This window comes from Equus przewalskii, chromosome 30 (genome assembly GCF_037783145.1).
Source record: "Equus przewalskii isolate Varuska chromosome 30, EquPr2, whole genome shotgun sequence".
Taxonomy (NCBI): Eukaryota; Metazoa; Chordata; class Mammalia; order Perissodactyla; family Equidae; genus Equus; species Equus przewalskii.
Genome location: NC_091860.1, coordinates 7727784 through 7750463, shown reverse-complemented (window position 1 = coordinate 7750463; position 22680 = coordinate 7727784). Strand labels below are relative to the sequence as shown.

Here is a 22680-nt window from a genome sequence, read left to right as displayed (position 1 = left end):
TTGTTGCAATTGTAAATGCATTGTATTCTTAATTTCTCTTTCTGCTACTCTGTTGTTAGTGTATAGAAATGAAACTAATTTATGTATGTTGATTTTGTATCCTGTAAATTTACTGTATTCATCTATTATTTCTAAAAGTTTTTTGGTGGGTTCTTTAGGGTTTTCTATATACAAAATCATGTCATCTGGAAAAAGTGACAGTTTCACTTCTTCCTTTCCAGTTTGGAACCCTTTTATTTCTTTTTCTTGCCTGATTGCTCTGGATAGCACTTCCAAAACTATGCTAAATAAGAGTGGTGAAAATGCACATCCTAGTCTGTTTCCTGTTCTTAGAGGGATAGTTTTCAGTTTTTCTCCACTGAGTATGATATTAGCTGTGTTTTTGTCATACACGGCCTTTATTATGTTGAAGTACTTTCCTTCTATACCCATTTTATTCAGAGATTTTATCATAAAAGTATGCCATATCTTGTCAAATGCTTTCTCTGCATCTATTGAGATCATCATGTGATTTTTATTCTTCATTTTGTTAATGTACTGTATCACCTTGATTGATTTGTGTATGTTGAACCATCCCTGCATCCCTAGAATAAATCTCATGTGCTCATGTTGTCGGATCTTTTTAACATACCATTGTATTTGATTTGCTAGTATTTTGTTGAGGACTTCTGCATCATTGTTCATCAGTGATACTGGCCTGTAATTTTCTCTTTTTGAGCTTTCCCTATCTGGTTTTTGTATGAGGGTAATGTTGGCTTCATAGAACCAGTTAGGGAGCTTCCCCTCCTCTTTAGTATTTTGGAAGAGTTTGAGAAGACAGGTATTAAGTCTTCTTTGAATGTTTGATAGAATTCCCCAGGGAAGCCATCTGATCCTGGACTTTTAGTTTTTGGGAGGTTTTAGATTACTGTTTCAATCTCCTTACTGGTGACTGGTCTATTCAAATTCTCTATTTCTTCCTCATTCAGTTCTGGAAGGTTATATGGTTCTAAGAATTTATCCATTTTTTCTAGATTATCCAATTTGCTGGTATACAGTTTTTCACAGTATTCTCTTATAATGTTTTGTATTTCTGAGGTGTCCATTGTAATTTATCCTCTTTCATTTCTTATTTTATTTATTTGAGACTTCTCTCTTTTTTCTTGGTGAATCTAGCTAAAGGTTTGTCAATTTTGTTTATCTTTTCAAAGAACTAACTCTTTGTTCCAATGATTTTTTTTCAATTGTCTTTTAAGTCTATATTTCATTGATTTCTGCTTTGATTTTTTATTATTTCCTTCCTTGTACTGCTTTTGGGCTTTGTTTGTTCTCCTTTTCCAGTTTCTTTAGGTGCACTGTTAGATTGTTTGAGACTTTTCTTCTTTGTTGAGGGAGGCCAGTATTGCTATAAACTTCCCTCTTAGTACCCCTTTTGCTGTATCCCATAAATTTTGGCATGTCATATTTTCATTTTCATTTTCGTTTGTCTCCAGGTATTTTTTGATTTCTCCTTTAACTTCTTCATTGACTCAATTGTTGTTAGGTAGCATTTTGTTTAATCTCCACATATTTGTGGCTTTTCCAATTTTCTTCCTGTAGTTGATTTCTAGTTTCATTCTGTTGTGGTCAGCCAAGATGTTTGGTATTATTCCAATCTTCTTAAATTTATCGAGAGTTGTTTTGTGGCCTAATATGTGATCCATCCTGGAGAATGTTCCATGCACATTCGAAAAGAATGTGTATTCTGTGGTGTTTGGATGGAATGTTCTGTATATATCTACTAAGTTCATCTGGTCTAATGTGTCATTTAAGGCCAATGTTTCCTTATTGCTATTCTGTTTGGATGATCTACCCATTGATGTAAGTGGAGTGTTAAAACCCCCTACTCTTATTGTGTTACTAGTTCTCCTTTTATGTCTGCTAATAATTGCTTTATATATTTAGGTGCTCCTATGTTGGGTTCACAGATATTTACAAGCATTATATCCTCTTGTTGGATTGTTCCCTTTACCATTATGAAGTGTAAAATGGCTTATTTTAATTGTAACAAAAATATATTAACTTACCATATTTATTTTCAAAGAAGCACTGTGCAGAAACATGAGATGTATGCCGGGGGAAGGAATGTTTTTGTCTTTACAAAATCCAGGAAGTAGACTGTTTACAAGTTGATCAATCTGCCCAACTTTTCATTCAGATAATCCAGGGGCCCTTAAGTTCAGTTCAAGCTGTAAAAGATTACATCAACCAAGTAAGCAATATTATCAAGATATTTAACTTAAAGAGTTATCATCAGGTGAAACAATACAGATTTTTAAAATTTAACAAATGTATTGATTTCCTTTTTCTTTCTAACATTTAAAAAATAAGTTGGTGTAAATATTTGTATAGTTGTAATTTTACTGAAGTCAGTCATGTGAGGTTTGACAAATGTGAAAAAATCATATTCCCAATGGTAACATCAGCCCATGGAGCTTTAAAGCTTTGTTCCAGTCCTTAATGCCCATAGACAGAAGCCCATTTGATAGAGAAAGTGTGTGCTCTGTCACCACGGGACATCTCCCCCCTTGGGCCTCAGTGCTGAGATCCTTCTTTGAACCAAGAGGTTCTGCAGTTACCCATCTCTAACTTATCCTAAGGAGGGAAATTGAACAAAGTCAAAATGTGTGAAAACCAGGCAAGAAAATGCACTCACCTTGAAACAGTTCTAAAGTAACTAAAATTGGATAGGGGTGAGTTATTTTCCTGTCCACATGAGCTGATAGGAAGACAATAAAGACCAGTAACAAGAAGCTAGAACTTCAAGTAAGAAGAGCAAAAATAAACGGAACAAGTAATGTATCAACTTCTTGATGTAAAGTTAGATCCACAGATTTTATAGCTCTGGATCGACATTCAGGGGTTTGTCACTTACTTGCTTTGTGAGAAGTCATTCATATTCTTAGAATCCATTTTCTCATTAGTGAAACGAGCAAAAAATATGCCCTGCCTATTTCAAAACCAGATGGTATGGGTCAATGGAAGACATCATGCCTTGCTCACCTATTTAGCCTAACACACATAGTAAGATAGCTACAGGCATGATGAAATAGAATACTTAAAAGTGCTTTTTAAACTTCTAAAAACTATACAACTTAAATCATATTATAATGGAAACAGAAAGACAACAATATTCAAGAGCTGCTTTTTAAAAGTTATTTTTTAAAATGAAAAACCTGGGCCAGCCTGGTGCCATGATGGTTAGCTTTGCGTGCTCTGCTTTAGCAGCCTGCAGTTCGTAGGTTCAGATCTTGGGTGCAGACATACACACAGCTCATCAGGCTACGCCGTGGGGGTGTCCCACATACAAAATAGAGGAATATTGGCACAGATATTATAATGCTCAGGAACAATCTTCCTCAAGCAAAAATAGGAAGATCGGCAACAGATGTTACCTCAGGGCCAATCTTCCTCACCAAAAAATAAATAAACAAAAATAAAATTAAAAACCAAAAAACCCACTTACAACACATAGACTTCAAAATGGAAATGCAGATTCTTAATGAAGAAAGAGAATTATTCCCCTTACTGATCGGGTCAGGTCCTCAGACCACAGAGAGAAATAATGTATATATAAGCATGGTAATTATCATACAACATGGTAACTGTTATTACAGAGATATATAAAAAAAAAGTAGACGAGAGAACACAGAGAAACCAATTTCCTAAGTATGATGAAGTCACTGAGGTAACAGCTAATTAGCAATATGCTGAGGGAGAAAGTCTTGCGGAAGGGGGCAAAAAGTCATCAAAGGGCCGGAATGTTTGAGATGTAGTAAAAAGTTTAGCGATGGAAGAAGGGACTAGAAAGGTGGGCTATGGCCAAATTGTGAAGAGTCTTGTCTGAATTTAATTCTAGAGCTAATATGATTAGTTTTGTTTTATAGTAAGAAAATAGAAGATAAAGAAAATAAACTGGGTGAGGGAAGGCTGATGGAAGAAGAGAAAAATGGTCTGAGGCTGAACTAAACCCTAACTAAGAAGGATGGAAATAACAAATCACAGAGAGGAGACACTTGAAGACACGGGTAGAGTAAGAGAGATGGGAGGGAGAAGGGTGCTGGATGGATGTGCTGGTTTTCGACTGTTGTCTCTCAGCTCCTATTCATCCCTCTTGTTGCCATGAACACGGATGTGGGCCCTTTAAGTATTTTTCCTTTGCCAGCTGGCACGATGTCAAGCTGTGTCAGTAGAGGGCACTCGAGAGACACTGCAGGAGGAAAGAGGGTTTGTTCCTGGTTCTAGAGTGCTCACTCAGCGAGCTCCTGTCTGCAGCACACATGGTTTCTCCAGCATCTGGCTCCTGCAGCTTATGCAGCTTCTCCAAAGCCTGGCTCCTGCAGCGCAGTGGCCAGCAGTACCCAGCAGCTTCCCGTGGCACCACTCCTTCACCGGGCAGTTTTGGAGCAGTTTTTCCAGTGAGACACATGCCTGTGAACAGCTTTCCCTGGTACCCTAGGGGGCAGATTTCCACCAAGTTCAGCTGGCCTGGCACCAGTGACTTCTCTGCCACTCAGTGAGCCAAGGCCATGCCCTCCCCCACAAGGTCAGGACCTCAGCCCCAGGGAGGAGAACTCTTCCTGGGATGCTCCATCTCAGTCCCAGGAGGATTAGCTGCTCCTGGAATCTGCTAGTCATAGAAATTTTAAAGGTTTCTTTCCTTATTATTAGCCAATCCGTAGTCATTCCAATCCCCTGTAAAAATAGGTTTTTAAAAATATTAAACTAAAAAGTTATACCAATTTTTTATATTAAATTTTCACTGATCACATGACTGTGTGGTTTCTTTCTCCTGGTTGGACCCAGAGTCAGATATATTAGAATCTGGGGGAGTAGCTCAGTTTCAGACATCTTAATTTTCAGGTCCCTGGAGCCTATCTAGAGGGGTATTTTAACAAGCCACTAGATAAATTACTTTAAAATTTTAGAGAGAGATGTTTGGGAGTTATCAGAATATAGATATATAGAGATATTACCTGAAGATATGAAAATGGGTAACATAACCTGGGAGACTGCACAATGAAAATTACATTAAGGATAAATGCACAGTATACCCAATATTTAAGGGGTTGGTAATAAAAAGGGCCAGCAAAACGGAAAGAGAAAAATACCATCATCGATGTAGCAATTTAAGAGAGTATTTTGAAAGTAGTGAATGTTCAGCAAGATCAAATGTTAAGGAAAAGTTGAAAAAGATGTGGATTTTTTAAAAGGCCTATATTTAGTAGTAAGGAACTCAACAAAATATGGCAAAATAAGTCTGTAAATGGTGAAAGTAGTAGCTAAACTATGATGGGATGTAGTGCAAATAAAAGTTTTGCGAGTACAGTTATAAGTTCAAAGTACTTTTTCAAGAAGTCTCAAAGCAAAGGGAAAAGATGTCAGTAGCTTGAAGGAAGTTAAATAAAGGATTTTTGCTTGCATTGTGGGGTGGATGTTTGAATGAGCAAGACCTGATGACAGCAAAGTCACCACACAGCAAAGGGGGTAAGAGGAGAGATGAGGTAAGATGCTTAAGGAGAGTGAAATGTTTGTGAAGCAATAATGAGCAGTCAGTGAAGGCAAAAACAGGACTACTGAGGGTACATCACAGGTAAAGAACACCAATTCTGTCTTTGAGACCATTACTCTTAAGCTCAACAGTGGCTTCTAGAGTTTAGCTACTTTTCAAGCCCCAAAATGTCCTTCACTACTGACCCAGCAATTTCACTTGACAAAGCAGTCAAAGATTTAGCAACACAAATAGTAAAAATGGTGCTGTTTATAGCAACAACAATTGGAAATAATGTCCAACAATGGGACACTATACAATGAACATTTTGTAGTCCTCAAAAATATAGAAAACGTAAGACATAAAAAGTTCATAGGACTATTAAATGAACGAAGCAGAATCTACATCAGCAAATATAGGATGATCCCATAATTATAAAAACACAACAGAAAAAAGAAATGAAATACAAAATGTTAACGACATTATCCCTGGAGAATAGGATAAGTGAACTTTATTTCTTCTACCTACATAATGTTTCCCAAAATTTCTAAAATGAACATAATTTTGCCCCAGGTCGCAATTTTGACACGTCGCATTTTCCTGAGGAAACCTCTCTTAGACCATAATTTGGGAAAACGGTGTCACAGCAGTAGAAAGATAACGGATTGCCTACAGAAAGAGGCAATAGGAAGTGGGCAGATAGTTTAAACGGGAGGCGCCCGGCAGGCCGCGGAGACTCGAGAAAGCGAGCCAACGAAAGATTCCGAAGAGGGCGGAGAGGAAGCGCTCACCGACGGTCACCGCCTAACTCCGCGTGCACCCACCTTCCACGCGTGGCAGCCTGGAGCACGCTCACCGGAAGTGACGCCGAAGGAAACGCCCCGTGGGGGGCGTGTGCGACGTAAGCGCGCAGGCGCCGGGCGCTGTCCTTCCCGCTACGGCTGGTCGCGGGAGCTAGAGGGGAGGCGGGGCTGAGGCGGGGCGGAGGCGGGGCCTGGCTGTGGCGGCGACGCCGGTGGGTAGCTGGGTTTAGAGCAGGGGGACTACGGGTCGGCGTTGGGCTCAGTGGGGTCGGACGAAGGACAGGCCGGACGGGAATCTTCGCGGCGCCTGTTGACGGCTAGCTGAGCGGCCAGTCGAGGCTTCTCGGTCTCCCAGTGCCCCCGCCGCGCGGTCTCAGGCGGCTTCTCGGTTCACCGCAGCCAGCGCCACGGTGGGGGCCGGGCCCAGCGGCACCTGCTGCCGAGCACCGCGCCCGCCAGGTGCTCATGATGGGGCTCATCTTCCCTGAGCTATGGAGCCACTTCTGTAACCAAGGTGAGAAGGATGGAGCTGCGCCACGGCTCGATCCGGGGTGGAGGGTCCGGGCAGGCAGGGGACAGCCGGAGGCAGGGTTCCCGGTGGACGCGGCTCGATCCGGGGTGGAGGGTCCGGGCAGGCAGGGGACAGCCGGAGGCAGGGTTCCCGGTGGACACGGCTGGAATCCGGGGTGCAGGGTCTGGGCACGGAGGGGACACCTGGAGGCAGGGCTCCCGGTGGACACCAACTTTCGGAGACGCAGAGGAGTCCACGAGGCGGGGAGAAATTGAGCATTTCAGGCTGGGAGAAGGTGCAGGAGAGACGTGATGTGTGGGGTACATGGAGAGTCAGGGGAGGAGGCATTTGGTGTCCCAGGATCCAAATTACGAATTTTGGGGTTTTAGCGAAGCCAAGCAGAAAGCACCTAATGATACCTGAACTCAAAGAGTTTTAAAAATGCGTTACATATGTAGTGTTTTATCAGCTAATTTGGGAAACGTCTACTTGTTCATTAGTTCTGTGCTGCTGACATAAATGTGTTTATTGACTATAAAAACGGTAGCCATCATATATATATTTTTGATGTAAAAATTCACATCATTGGGAAACCGTATTCCAATTAAAGTTACTTTTATAAAATGATAAACTTTCCATCACAGTAAGATGTCACTGATCACTAGCCCCATCCTTTCCGACGTGATATTTCCTTCCGACTAATAACTTTGGAATATTCTTGAAGTTTAACTGGTGTTCATCTTGCTTGCTGCTACCATTAATCCCTTTCAAGGAGTCATGCTGACGGATTCCATTTTTTAAATTTTGTACCTGGGTTCTTAGTTTTTCACTCTACTGTGAAGCATGTTAGTCCAAATCAGAGTATTCCTTAAAAAACTATTTTGCAAGATTTGACGTAAGAGCATCTGTAGGTGATGACTGTACAGGGGGCACATGTGTAAACTGTGTACTGAATTTGTAAATGAGGAAATAATCCCCAGGACACTGGGATGGTTACTGACTTTGGGAATGTAAAATTATAATCTTTTCCCACAGCGAAGGCTTTATCTTAACCTACTCAGTTGTAGAATCATGATTTTTGTAGTCAACCTAGAAAATTCTGGAAATGTTCTTAATAGTTCTATGTTTTTTAAATCAAACCCATTTCAGCTTTCCCTATGCTCTTTCCTTACTGCTGCTTTGGGTTACTGTTAGAAAAAGGTGCTGCTAAATGTAGGCTGTCTTAGTCATAGTGTACTTGGGGACAGTGCCACATTTTTAACAGTCTGCTGTGCATTCCTGTTCAATAAATATTCACTGTCAGCAGCACTGAACTGTTCAACAATCCTGGTTTAAAGTTATTCATGTAAAACAAAGAGCTGGCTCCTGCACTATTTATTATTAGTGGTATTAATTGCTATTTTAGGAATGATTCTCATAGTTTTGAATATGTTAAATATTTAACAACAGTTCACACTTGTGGAGCTGCTTTCTTAGAGGCAATGCTGATCACTGATGTTAGTGATCTTCCCATTATGTCTGTAGATCTGAGCCCGGGGGGGGCGGAGGGGGGGGGGGCAGGGGTCGTAGAGAGAGATAAATGCCTAACCCAACCTCAGGGAAGGGCGTTCAAGAAAGGCTCCTTCAAGGAAGAGGCCTTCTAGAGATCTGACCTGATTCAAGAGCCCTTGCTGTCTTGATGAATACAACAAATAGTTGTGGGAAATTCCTAATGGAAATCAATGAAGAAAAGAAGAGAAACTATTAGCTAATTGTTTCCAGTTGTCCACTTTATATGCCCAAGCCTCGGGAATTTTGGGGTGATTTGAATGAAAGTTAACAAAACAGTTAGATGTATTTAATACTATGCAAGACAGCCTTTAAATTATGGCTGAGTTTTGAGTATTTTAATATATCTTGTCTAAAAAGCAGGTAGGATGAAGTGAGCCTAAGGTTATAATTAATTTTTTTAAAAAGCAGCCACTTATATTGGCCACTATAGGGGGATGTTGGTCACTTTTGCAGTTTGAGTGGTGTTCTTGTTTTTGTCTGATTTCGGATTTGATTAAGTGGTCTTTGTCGCGATCCGTCATAGTCACAGTCACTTTGCTGTTGGTGTCTGTGAAGTTGTTTATGTTCAACAGAACATCAGTTTCCAGCTGTCAGAAGCTGGTTTTCTGTTTCTCACCAATCACATCTCTAATAACTTGTAGAATATATGTTCCAAAAAAGGTACCCAAATTGTGGAATATGCTCATATTTTTAATCTACAGAGTGAAGATAATATTCATTTTAGTTTTAGTGTAAGAGGATGAAAAAAAAGTAAACATAGTGAAGGCAGACTGTCATTTAGAAAAGGCCTAGACTTATTTGAAAGAGAGTTGATTTACCAAATAGTAAGCGGAAGAAGTCAGCCACTCAGCTCGGCGATGGCACATGGAAAATGTTAGACTTCCATGGCCTGCATTCTTAAGGAACTAGTACTTAGGAACTCAGGAATGGAAAACATTTATTTTTTATTTATTTTATTTATTTTTATGAATTTATTTATTTTTTGAGGAAGATTAGCCCTGAGGAAGATCTGCCGCCAATCCTCCTCTTTTTGCTGAGGAAGACTGGCCCTGAGCTAACATCCGTGCCCATCTTCCTCTACTTTATATGTGGGACGCCTGCCACAGCATGGCTTGACAAGCGGTGCCATGTCTGCATCCAGGATCCAAACCAGTGAACCCTGGGCTGCAGAAGCAGAACATGCTATCTTAACTGCTGCACCACTGGCCCGCCCTGGAAAACATTTTTATCACCAAGTTAAATATTGCTAATTTTATTCCTTTTGTTAGATTCACTGATTTTAACATTAAAAATGACTTGCATTCTTTACAAATTAAAACACAAGATCCCAAATGAAAATATGTTCCGGACATCTATAGGCATCTCCTTTGTCTTTACACTATGCTACATCCATAAAGAAAAAATTACTTTAAAAACACAAAATATAATTTCATAACCCCCCTGACTGCTTCCTCTGTGAAGTAGCGTCTCTTGACCTGGTGAAACAGCTGGCAGCCTTTTCTGTTTCCTGAACAACCGTGCCATCAGTTACTTGGCCTGATGACAGTTTGGTTAAAAAAACCAAAAATGAACCCACAGAGCAAATGTTTGGAATTTTTATTTCTAAGGATCCTTCTGTGTGCTTTTGCATTTTACAAATTTACAATAAAAAAAACCTATACAATTCTTATTTGCCAGTCAAACCACATTCTGGCATCTCAGAGAATCACTGTCGGTGTCCTGTAATGGCAAATGGCTGCATCTGTTGTTTACATTGTTCAACTGATAGGCCAGCATCCATCATTCCTTCTTTAATCTGTGGTTCCTGCTTCAGGAAAATGAATAAATATGGGCAAACATCCTATAATTAATAAGTGTGCCTGTGTACAATTTAACTTAAAAGACAAATTGAGTTGTATCTACTGCAAATTCCAAAAGTACAAAGATTTTTTTCCCCTTGGCTAGTCTTTTGATATCCCAGTTATTAAAGCCTGTTTGGGCTTTGATATGACATGAGAAAAAACGCTCAATATTTTCCATATCAGAAGAATACAGAAGTGGGAGGGAAAAAAATTCTTTTGGAAACAAATTTCTGAGTAACATGAACGAAAGCTACGAGTGAAAGAAACAGGTGACAAAAATACCCTGGAGCTGTGTTGCATTTTAACACAATGGCAAGGAATGAACAAGAGGAAAACTTTGTCAGGACATGAAAATTCTCAATGGGCAGGAAAGTGGATCTAATTAGAGACACGTTCTTTTTTATTTTAGTGTTCGTTTCAGAAGTTTTACTTGACATATTTCTTCGTATAAGACCCTGTGTTTATCACCGTGCTTAGTTTCTGTGCTGTATCAGATTACACGGAGAAAACTAAAAGTATTCTTACCTGTGGCTGAAGGTGAATGTCAGGAGATGTGAGGGCCCAGGCGACCTGGTCTTCATTTTCCGCCAGTGTGATGGCGTATGTACCATAACCCACCACGCCCCTGGCTTCAGCTGCTTCACTGCCTAAAGAAAAATGGGATCAGTCTGCATATCACAAGACCAAGTAAACATTTAAAGGGATATTATATCTATATGATACCTTTCAAGTGTTTGGGATAAATAAAATGATGTTCTCATGACCAGAATTCTTTAATTATTCCAGGCTCGATGCATTTCATTATCTTGGAGCTGTTATAGTTTGTTTAGACTTTCCCAAATACTATCAGTCAGTTTCGTGGCTTTAGCTACCATTTTTTATGCTGAAAACTCACAAATTTACATTTTTAGGCCAGACTCTTTTCTGAGTCATATCTATACTCATATATTCAGTGGCCTTTTCAATATTTCTACTATCAAATTTGACACATCCCAAACTGAACTCCTGTCTGCCCTCTGAAACCTACTGGGGAAGTGTTTCCGTCCTTCCAGATGCTCAGGTCCCAAACCTTAGATTATCCTTCATGCCTCTCTTGCAAGTCCCCATCCGTCAGCAAATCCTCTTGACTCTACCTTCAGACTATATCCAGCCTTTGGTACTTCTCACCACTTCCACTGCTAACCTGGTCTGAGCCTCTTTTGCCTGGATTATTGCAACCGTCTTCTACTTAGTCTACCTGCTTCCCCCTCTGCCCTCCCACAGTCTGTTCTCAATATGGCAACCAGAGCAGTACTTTTAAAACTTGTCAGTTCCTAGCTCAGAACCCTTCCAGTGCCCTCTGTAATCACTTGGAGTCAAAGCCCAAGTCCTTCCACTGGCCTTCAAGGCCCTACACAAAGCAGGCCCCAGGCTGCCTTTCTGACCTCACTTCCCACACCGTGCTCACTCCGCTTTAGCAACACTGGCCTCTGCTGTTCTGGAACATGCATGGCACACTCCCACCTCGGGGTCTTTGCACCAGCTTGGAAAGCTCTTCTAATTCTCTGCATCGCTTGCTCCTTCACAGTTTTCTTATCTTTGATCTATGTCACTTTCCAGTGATGCCCTCCCTGGCCGCCCAATGTAAAATTGCGACTCTTCTGAAGCCGCGCTCCTGTCCCCCTTCCTTTCGTTAGTTAGCTCCACAGGATTAGAGCCTTGAATATACTAAATAACTTCCTCATCTATTTGTTTATTTTCCTCTCCAATTAGAATAGAAAACCCATGAATAAGAGTGGGAATTTTTTGTTTTTTGACTACTGTGTCGTCAGCACCCAGAACAGTTTATTACATATGGTAGGTGCTCAATGAATATTTGTCCAGTAAATAACTGAATCAGAACATAAGCTGTTACACAAAAATGAATTTGTCCAAATAACTAAAGTGTATCTTTTCAAACTCCTATTTTATTTTTAAAATTTTAATGAAAATCTTTAAAATTTTATATATATGTAATGTATCCTTGTGCTTTTTTAACCAGAGTATGCTGATCAAAATTTAAACTTTGTTACTGTGAGCCAACGATTGTTTTCAGCACTTTATGTGGATTTTCTCAATAAATCCTTGTAACAACCATGAGGTGTGGTTACTATCTCCAGTGAGGTAGCCCTGTCAGGTAGAGCTATTCTCTCTGTTTCTCAGGTGTGGAAAACAGTGGACCTAGAGTGCTTCTGTGGAGGAGCCATGGCTCAAGTCGAGATGAGTCTGATTCTGAAGTCCACATTCTCCATCACTTTCTCTCTATGCCAAAGGGCATGCCTGCTCTATTCTTAGTTCTCTCTCACGCACTGTCAGCTGTTTGCTTTCGTTTATATCAGTGCATCTACTCCTTAGTAGTCTTTCTGAGTTTTCTTTTTGCTGTGATCTAAAAAGAACGAAAAGCCAAGTGTCTTAAAACAGGGTCCTCATTTTACCCTCAGTTCAAAGTGGGTCTCAGCTATAAGTAACACTTCTGTTTTGCTGCTTGGCATTTTGTCTTCCAGGATCTGTTCTTTGAAGACTGTTTAGAAGAAAAGGTTAAATGATCCACTACCAGTGTGCCACCTTTGTGTACGAAAGGAGACACCAGAAGAGGTAAGAGAAGAATAGAAATGCACTCAAAGACAGCTTTAGAGACTGAGTGACGACAGTGTATCCATTATTGCTGTAGCCTATGTATTTACAATTAGAGGCCTGACAGGAAATAATGAAGTAATCTTTGATCAAATGCTGTCTGTGTTCTTTGAAATCCACTGAATCATTTTTGCAAGACCGACAGAAATCTTCAAACGTTCTATCTGAGCTGCTTCTGAAACGTGCTAGAGACCAGTTAAATTTGCGAAGTTTTTATGGTTCTTTTATATCCTACACTGGACACTGTCACTTCTCATTTTTATTGATGTGTTTGCCTCTACTGGACTTCCTGCGTTTAATTTGCAATCTAAGATGAGCCAGGATCGCTATTTAAAAAGAGTAATTTATTTTATATCCAATTCTTTCTATCAATTAGTAACTATATGTTAACAACCCAATGACCTTTTAAATATGAAGGAGAATGCCTTAAATTCATTAAATGTCTCAGTGAACAGATTCTACTAATGCCTGTAATGAAAGAGTGAGTCAACATAAAGGAAAGTTCCTGATATTTAAAACTAGGTTTCTTTGTCTTTTTTTGTGGTAAAATATACATAACGTAAATTCATCATTTCAACCATTTTTAAGTGTACAATTCAGTGGCATTAAACACATTCACATTCTTGTGCAGCCATCACCACTATCCATCTCCAGAGCTTTGTCATGATCCCAAACTGAAGCTCTGCACCCGTTAAACAATGAGTCCCCATTCTCTCATCCCTCCAGTCCTTGGTAACCTATATTCTACTTTCTGTCTGTATGAATTTGCCTATTCTACTTACCTCATATAAATGGAATCATGCAGTATTTGTCTTTTTGAGTCTGGCTTATAGCACTTAGCATGTTTTCAGAGTTCATCCATGTTGTAGCAGGTATCAGAATTTCCTTCATCTGTAAGCCTGAGTAATATGCTATTGTGTGCATATACCGTGTTTTGCTTATCCCTTCATTTGTTGATGGACACTTTGGTTGTTTCCGCATTTTGGTTATTGTGAATAATACTGCTATGAACACTGCTCTCAGTCTTTTAAACAGGTATTTAACTAGTGAAGGTCAACTTTCTTTCACAGCAAAGTATCATCACATACTGCGGTAAAGAGATTTTGCTGTCAAGGTTGATATGATGTCACTTCCTTCAAAGTCCAAGAACAAGCCTTGTTTGGTCTCTGTCTCATTCCGCTGCAGGGTGCGTCAAGAATTCGGTCAAAGGATTCTGGTAAGAATGGAGGTTCTCCTATAAAGAGAATTATAAACACATTTCTATCTGCCCTATTGGTCTAGAATAGAAAACTCCTGAGATATAAACAATTATCAGGAATTTGAAATCATAATCTGGAAGAGAAAGTAAAGAAAAACAATTTCTCCCTTCAATCAAGTAGCTGGTGAAACTAAATCTGATTTATATTTAATGTGGATCTGAATTTGTAAGAAGGTTAAAAATGTGATTATGATAGTTGAGGGTTATTCTGTTGATGTGGTGCAAACAAGGCCTAATCAAACGAGACCTTGTATCCCCAGTGTCAGAAGCTACAGTTCATCAGAGCCGGGACCTGGAATTGATTCTGGTCATTCTGAGAGCTGACACTTCTCATGGTAATCCCTACTGCAGACAGCCCCAGAAACAGAGGGCACCTCTTAGGTTCTAGTCAGACATATGATTCCTCAGTCTCTGCTTCTGTGGCCATCAGCAAGGCTGTGCTCTAGAATGAGTCAGTAATCCCCCTGCATCCTGTCTTCTACAGGTTTCCATTTACATTCACTTGAATAATTTCCTCACTCCAACTTCTGATCTATTTAATGTTCCTGGACAAATTCACGAAACCAAATGGTCTGCTTAAATATTTATGCTATCTAACTGCAAGCAAGATATTGCTGCTGACTGCTTTTGTACAAAGCTAGTTGATTTCCTGCAGTACCCACAGCAGTGTTCTGAGTCTCACCCCAAGATAACCTCCTGCTTTTCTCTGATTGCAAAACTGTTAGACACAAGTTCTTATCAATTTCATTCATCTCCCATCCTTTCTTGCTTACCTACTGTCTCAGAAGAAATATCTTTTCAAAGTAAGCAATTATTTTTAACGTTTTTGATTCATACTGATAAAGTTCTCTAGAAGACTATACCAGTTTACACTCCATTGTCCTGAGTATGCTTGTGTTTGCAAAAGCCTCATCAAAGTTGATAATTATTTTACTGCCCATTTGTATTTTTTCTTTATATGGTTCCATTCTTTGTCTTTGTCTTTTTCTTATTGATTAGAAGAGCTCTTTGTATATGAAGGATATTAATCTCTCCTCTGTTACTATTTTATAAATGTTTCCCACAATTTTCCATCTGCCTAAGTTTTTGTTTTTACAAACATAAATGTTAAGTATTAAATCTTTTTCCTTGTTGAGTTCTACCTTTGCTTTTGTGCTGTAAAATCTTCATCATTATGAAATCAAATAAATGTTCATCTATCTTTGCTTCTGGTTATTTTCACTGTTCAATTCTTGACAGTAAAACTTAATCCATCTGAAGTTACTTTTGTGTACTGTCCTTTTTTCTCACCCTCCAAAATATGTAATCTCAGAGCTATTTATTGACTAATTTACTCTTGCCTCTGGATTTGAAATGCTTCTTTATTGTGTACTAAATTGCTGTATACATTTGGACCTGTTTCAAAAGCTTCTCTTCTGCTCCACTTTAGCTTAAGTTATTAAGCTATATTTTCCGAGTGCCAAATCTACCCTTCTCTCCTCTGCTGTGTGGTGCTGGGGTGAGAACTTCTGAACTACAATTCTACTTTGCCTGCTGACTCCTTTCAAGATTCACCGGCAGGAGGCAGAGGAGTGTTGGGGAGTGGGGAAAAGATGTTAGATAAGAGGAGTAGAGAACGGACTTCGTCTTTCCTGTTTCCTTGCTATTTCTGTCAAAAGCATCCTAGCAGTAGTCCTTTATCTTGGCAGCTGCAGTTTCCAGCTTTTTCCCTTAAGTATCAACATGGAGTGCACAAAGCCCCCACCCTCAGAGGTCTGTGTCCCAGCTGCATGCGGCTGCCTGCTTGTTGAGGAATGAGTAGCCGGTAGGGAGCACCCCCATCCTTAGAATTGTGAACCCCAGCTCCGTGGAGCCTCTTCTCTGAGCTTTTTGGTGCTGAGAAGCGCACTGCTCCCGTTGTTTCTCTGGCTGTCTGGGTAGAAGCTGCTTTCCCGCTTCCTAGCTCTAGGTTGCCTCGGTGATCTCCTTTTGCTTTTCCAGCTCTTCGACATCTTTTTGACTCATTCCTTATACTATTTATCTATACTAAATTGTCTCTCTTTAGTGTAAATTAATACTGAATTCTCTCTGTTGAAATACTTTACCTGGTTTCTTTTTTTTAGGTATACTTTTTGGTGAGGAAGATTGGCCCTGACCTAACATCTGTTGCCAATCTTCCTCTTTTTTTTTCTCCCTAAAGCCCCAGCATATAGTTGTATATCCTAGTTTAAGTCATTCTAGTTCTCTGTGGGATGCCACCACAGTGTGGCTTGATGAGCAGCGTAGAGGTCTGCACCCAAACCGGCGAACCCTGGGCCACCGAAGTGTAGCCACCCCTGATGCAGGAAGGGTTAATAATCACTGGAAAAGGCTTGCCAACAAACTGTGACCCAGAGGTGAGAAGGCCGGTCCACCAATGACAGGTAAGACCTCCAGGGCGGGGCAACCTAAGACAGGCGCGGTCGCCTGGGGGCACAGATGGAGACACGCTATTGATATCAGGAGCAGGAGGGGCCGTTGCCTAGGAGACCTTGCCTGCTCCGGGATAAAAATATATGAGCACAGCAATAACATGATAATATCCAAACAGAGGCCGAGGGAGGGCTCCTTGAGAAATCACTAAGAATTCTTGGCATTTGCTAATTACTTCATCCAGAACACCTGTGTATGTTTAACAGATGTAAGCTATGTATATATTGAAACGCTGGTTATAATAAACTCAGAGTGGCCATCAGCCCTCTCCGCATCTATCCTGATGTGTACATTGGATTGCGACACCGACACGAAGCAGAGTACGTGAACTTAACCACTCGACCACGGGCCTGGCCCCAGTTTTTTTTTTTTTTTTTTTTAAACCTGTGGCCAGATGAATTCTTCTAAAACACAGCCCTCAAGTTATTCATCCATCTGATAAAATAATACAAAATGAAAATCTAGTATTATTTCCATAGCTACCTAAAAATATGGACTAAAACTCCTTAGATTAATAAAGACCATTAACAATGAACAGTCTGGTCCCTATCTACTTCTTCAGTTGCATTTTTCAGTACTTCCCCATATTTGCTACTGTTAAAAAGGTAGAACTTTACTTTATTACCCAGGGACGCATGAACTTTCCTATTTCCATACCTCTGCTAATTCTCTTTACCTGAGATGCCTCCTGCACTCATTTCCATTTATCAAAATGCTACCACCCTTTCAAGGCCCAACAAATACCACCTCCTCCCCTAAACTCTTTTTTCTATTGTCCCTACGAGAAGTAAGCATTCCCTTGGAGTTCCCACAGCACTTTGTATCTTTTTGCTGTAGAATCTTACAATATAGTCACTAGTGTTTCTTGTTTTACTTCCCCCAGGCACAGAAAAATCCTTGAAAGTCAGGATGTTTGCAAGCCCACAAGATACCTGTGTGTGAACTAGAATGAAGGTGTACCCATCTCTGGATTAACACAGTTCTGCACCATGATGAACAGAGTATGGGCTGGATTTCAGACCCCCATTCACCCCTCAGCTGGAGCCCTTGTACAGGGCACAACCATACAGCGTGGCCCTGATGAGGATAGTAGCAATGCCTAATCATTGAACTCACTGTTCCTAATAAGTACAGTTTTCACAGAAGGTACTGGATGACTATGCAGAAATGAAAATAAGGAACTCAAAAATATTCTAGACCTGTCTTAGATCAGACCAAGATCACCAAAATGACCCCCACATGTGCCTGGACCAAGTGAAATTTCTCTTATTTAAGCTAAAAAGGCATGGGATAAATGTCTAAGCTTAAATGCAGTGCAAGAGTACCAGCATTTTTATTTATTCAAACGTTTTTCTCATAATATGTAATCTTGCAACTACCTTTAGTGATTTCCAAAACTACATTATTTTGGGGTGGTGTATAATTTAGGAGCAATGATATGTTAAAAATAAATGAGATTGAGACAACTTTTGAATGAGGGCATGAGGGATTCTGCAGAGCTTCTCTCCAGTAAAACAGCCATAACTGGTGAATATTATTTCAAAAAACCCCGAACACTCACTGTTTAAAGTCTCTGGAAAATGTGCAGGACATACATCAAATGAAGAAACATTTATTCAAGAAAATCTACTACATTTTACTAAGAATAGTGAGAATGTCTGACATTTGAGCCACAACCCGCTCCTCTGCCCCAACTGCCTTCCCCTCCCTGAAGCTCCAAGTGAGGGAAGATCCACTTCGTGTAGGTGTCACCAAGAACACATGGCTCCCGCTCCCTCTGAGCTCCCAGTCAAGGAATACGGTACCTCACTGGGAGGGGCAGGCATGCCAGCTTCTCTCACCTCCCATCCACCTCAAGTCCCATGTTGCAGAGGTTTGATTCCAGGTAAGAGGAGCTGAAAACTCTGGGGCTGCTTTCCTCCACTCAGCTTCCACTCATAAGTGGGCATTTCTACCCCAGGTACAGCAGCCTGAGAGTACCAAAGCCCCGTCTGTCCTCCTCCCAACTTGCTGATGGTGAAAAGGTTCTGCATTTGTATAGGCAAGCTGAAGAAAACAGGCTGCTGCTGCCCCAGCCCAGCACTGTGCTCAGTCACGAAGCATCGCTCCAAGAGAAACAGGCCACTCTCTTGCCCCCAGCTCTGGAGCAGTGGCCCAGAGGTTTTGCCTAAGGGGAGAAGCAGAAAGTAAGAACAGAGAACACAAACGCTCTCCCCAAGTGAACTGACTTTATTTGGACCAGAATGTTGGGAAGTTTAAGCCTGAGGGTACTCTTGAAAATAGTGGAGATTGTGGTGGTAAGCAATTAAAAGGAGGCTGGTAGCTCCAGGAAAGCAATAAGCTACACCACAGACCAGCCAGAAGTTTACCTGAGAACTCAGGAATGGGACAGCTAAGAAGAGCCCTCCTGGGTTGGGAACAAACCTCAAAGTCTGGCTGCAAAAATTACTCATGCAAAGATTACCCATTCAAAGTTATTGGATCAAGGTAGTAAAACAATTTATGCCCCCAAACACTGTTGAAAACAATAGAGCAATCAACCTGCAATTAGCAGAGGCTAACAGCATCTTGTGATACTAATCAAAACAGACAGTTTAACACAAAGATCAGGAAAAGAGAAAAAGAGAGCCCTCATAAAACTGTCATCCCAGGGTTGCTGTGTGCACACCCATGAAATATACTTTACTAAAATAGCTCAGCCATCACAGTAAACAACTATAAGCCTGGGGAGGAGCATATTTGTATCTAAGGTTATTACAGTTTATTATCTAAAATGTCCAGTTTTCAACAACAAAAAATTACAAGCTATACAAAGAAACAGGAAGGTGTGACCCAACTCAACAGAAACTATCTTTGAGAGGGCCTAGATGCCAGATTTAGCAAAGATTTTAAAACAGCCAATAAAAATATGTTCAAAGAATTAAAGGAAAAGAAATCAAGCTTAAGAAAGTAAAGGAACATGTAATGACAATGTCTCACCAAATGGAATATATCAGTAACAAGAAGTTACAAAAACGAAACCAAACAAATGGAAATTACGGAGTTGAAAATAAAATAAATAAATGAAAAATTTACTAGGAGAGCTCAACCATAGAGTGAAGATGACAGAAAAAAAGGATCAGTACTTGAAGATAAATGAATAGAAATTATGCAATCTGAAGATCAGAGAGAAAAAAGAATGAAGAACAGTGAACATAGCCTCAGAAATGTGTGACACCGTTAAAGGCACCAAGATAGGCATAATGAAAGTATCAGGAAAAGGAGTAGAAAAATACTCAAAAAAATTATTGAGGAAGCTCAGTGAATTTTAAGTAGGACAAATGCAAAAAGATCTATAATCAGACACATCATAGTAAAAATTTCAAAGGCAAAGAGAAAAATCTTTAAACCTGCAAGAGAAAAACGACTCATGTACTAGGGAACCACGCTAAGAATAACAGATGGTTTCTCATCAGGAAGCATGGAGGCCAAAAGGGAGTGGGATGATACATTGAAAGTGCAGAAAGGGGGGAAAATCCTGTTGACGAAGAATTGTATATCCAGCAGAATTATCTTTCAAAAAGAAAGGTAAAGTAGAGATGCTCCCAAGTAAACAAAAACTGAGAGAACTGTTGCTAGCAGACCCACCTTATAAAAAATATTTCTAAAAGTTCTCCAAGCTGAAAGCAAGTTATACCAGAACATACTTTGAATCCAAATAAAAAAAACAAAGATCCTGGGTAAACATAATTATGTACTTAGAAAAATTAGTATAAATGTATATTTATTCTCCTTTCTTAACTAATTTAAAAATCAGTTGTATAAAACAATATGTATATAATTGTTTTGCTAGACCTATATATGTAAGATATGTATATAGCAAATGCAATATATTTGTCAAAAACAACACAAAGGGTGAGTGGGAGCAAAGCTGTATTAGAGGAAGGAAATGATACTAGATGGTGACTCATCCATAGGAACAAATGAAGAGAACCAGTAAGAAAGATAATATAACAAAATCTAAAATTATATATTTTTTTCTACTTTCTTCTCTCAGTTTCTTTTGGAAATTTTATACACCTAAAATATATAAAGTAATAGTAATAATAATGTATTGTTGAGTTTGTAACACATAAAGTGAAAAGTCATTGAAAGAATTCAAATGTTACATTAGTTTATATGTACTCGAAAAAGCAAGCATGAAAGGACAGAGAAACACACAAAAAATGAGCACTATAGAAAACAAAAAGTAAAATGACAGATGTAAATTCAATTATATCAATAATACCATTAAATATGAATGGATTAAACAATCCAATCATAAGGCAGAGATTGTCAGACTAGATTTTAGAAGAACAAGATCCAAGTATATGCTATCTACAGGATACACACTTTAGACTTAGATATAAATTGAAAGTAAAAGACTCAGGTTGAAAGCAAAAGAAAAAAACAAGAAATATCGTACAAAAAGAAACCATAAAGAAGCTGGAGTGGCTATACTGATATTGGACAAAACAGACATTAAAACAAAAAAAAATTTTATTAATGAGGACATCTTATGACAAAAGTATCAATCTATAAGAAAAAAACAATTGTAAACATGTATACACCTAACAAAAGAACCTCTACTGGGGCAGAAGCTGTCTTGGACCCAGAGACGAAAATAACAGCGTGGCATACCCACTTCTATTAGGTGAGACAAAAATAAATAATAAAACAAAGAAACAAAAAACGCTTCTGTCTTTTCTAAGCTGCTATATTTTGGATCTCTGGCATGGCCTGTTAGCCTGTACACTAATATAAATCTCCTGCAAACCCCTGGCTATCTGTCTAGTGTTGACAAACTGACCATGCAATGATGTCCTCATGTAATTAGGCAATTCAGTGTGACCTATTCCCACCTCTGTAAGAAGACAAATAATAGCCCGGACATTGTTCCCTAGAACAGTCTCTATTGTTCTAGGAAGGATTCCGTGTGTTTCTGTTTGTGGTTTGCTTTTTTAACCCCATGTGTTTTACTACAAATTAGGCAGCTGTTACAAAATAATTTCTCTCTTGCCATGAGTCTCAAATATATGTTGATTTTCATATCACTACTGATGTATTTTCCATCAAACCAATTGGGTCTACTGCCTGACATTTTGAGTTTAACACCCCAAATCAAACTACCAGAAAATATCTGATGAAACAAGTCTTGGTGAAAAAAGAAGTAAAGGTGACGCCCTATGACCATTAGGTAATGAAGTGATACGGAGGAGTGAAAAATCAATGATCAAACATCCTGCTAGTTAATAGATTGTCTCGTTATAGCACTGAAGACTGACCTCTAAGATGGCTTCCCCAATATGTTGATTGTTCATACCCTAACCCCAACATATTATGCTTGTGAATATGATCTCTTTAATTCAAAGATATGTAAAACTTGGTGACCCACCAACAGTTTTAGTAAAGTGATAGTGATAGATTATATTGTGCTGTCTACTAGTCATTCTTATGAACAACAGCTTGTACGTGGCAAACTATAGAGTTAAAAAGTATTTTTCTCTATGGCAATCTAGATGATGTTACTGAACACAAAATAATTTTCAAAGACATTTGTATTAATAACATGTCCTATACAATATAACCTAAGAATATTTATTATCACTTATTTGACAATGTTTCCCACGTAATTTAACATACCAAAAAGTCTAATTAGTTTAATATTTCTCTCCTTATAGAAAGAGAGAACAAATTCTTTGAGAAGTCCCTGGGCCCACTGGAAATTTAAAGTTTTCTGTTGAGCCAAAAGAAAGACTTCATGCAGGATTTGAACCTTGGGGGATGTTGTAAAAAATATCAAAAAAAATTTTTTTAAAGATGGTACCTGCGCTAACGTCTGTTGCCAATCTTTTTTTTTTCTTCTCCCCAAAACCCTCTGGTACATAGTTGTATATTCTAGTTGTGAGTACCTCTGGTTGTGCTAGATGGGATGCCACCTCAACATGACCTGATGAGCAGTGTCATGTCCACTCCCAGGATCTGAACCGGTGAAACCCTGGGCCACTGAAGCGATGTGTGCGAACTTAACCACTTGGCCATGGGGCCGGCCCCAAAAATATAAAAATACTTTAAAACACCTGGTC

General features: G+C 39.5%; 2 long non-coding RNA genes across 7 annotated transcripts in view; one reads left to right on the top strand and one right to left on the bottom strand.

Moving 5' to 3' along the window:
* Positions 1 to 6454, bottom strand: part of LOC103548247 (uncharacterized) — a 37895-nt gene extending 31441 nt beyond the window's left edge. For 3 of the 5 annotated variants that reach the window (XR_011535137.1, XR_011535139.1, XR_011535135.1), the window contains exons 1-2: positions 6334 to 6454; positions 2046 to 2207 (exon numbers count right to left, since the gene is read on the bottom strand). This is a non-coding gene — a long non-coding RNA (uncharacterized lncRNA). Of the gene's footprint in view, positions 1 to 2045; positions 2208 to 6300 lie in introns of all 5 variants that reach the window. The other 2 variants (XR_011535138.1, XR_011535136.1) reach the window with 1 other exon arrangement.
* On the top strand, positions 6402 to 22022 carry LOC103540497 (uncharacterized). Of its 2 annotated transcripts, none has more exons than XR_542261.2 (4): positions 6402 to 6826; positions 12738 to 12828; positions 13938 to 14083; positions 17460 to 22022. It is a non-coding gene; the product is annotated as an uncharacterized lncRNA (long non-coding RNA). The 2 variants fall into 2 exon arrangements; XR_011535134.1 differs by lacking the exon at positions 17460 to 22022 and adding an exon at positions 14610 to 16838 and having other exon boundaries at positions 6408 to 6826.
* The last annotated feature ends 658 nt before the right edge of the window (positions 22023 to 22680 follow it).